This window comes from Priapulus caudatus, unplaced genomic scaffold (genome assembly GCF_000485595.1).
Source record: "Priapulus caudatus unplaced genomic scaffold, Priapulus_caudatus-5.0.1 Scaffold4289, whole genome shotgun sequence".
Taxonomy (NCBI): domain Eukaryota; kingdom Metazoa; phylum Priapulida; class Priapulimorpha; order Priapulimorphida; family Priapulidae; genus Priapulus; species Priapulus caudatus.
In genome coordinates this window covers 1-487 of record NW_014581350.1, presented here as the reverse complement: position 1 = coordinate 487, position 487 = coordinate 1, and positions in this window count along the sequence as shown.

Below are 487 nucleotides of genomic sequence, written 5' to 3'. Positions count from 1 at the left end.
ATAGATCGACCAGAAGCGTTGAACTGGCACACACATACACACACACACACATCCACGAATCTACATGACCCTCGCCCCCGCGAAAATCTAATAGGAAAAATTGGCTAACAGGTTGTATTAGCAGGTATATATATATATAATCGTATATATACATATAATATGATATATATATATAATCGGCCTAAGTGAACAACTTTTTCCCGCCGTCGTCAGCCGCGGTGCGACACGCCTCGGAGACCGCGAGGCGGGAGAGGTCGGCGTCTGCCAATTCAAATTTCTCAACGATTAGGCAAACTCGAGCAAACACCTGTACTCTTCTTCACACCTGTATGTGTGTGTGTTGGTCGGGTATGTGTGTGTGTTTGTGTGGGTGGGTGGGGTCGGGTATGTGCATGTGTGCGTGCGTGCGTGCGTGCGTGCGTGTGTGTGTGTGTGTGTGTGTGTGTGTGTGTGTGTGTGTGTGTGTGTGTGTGATGTGTGTGTGTGT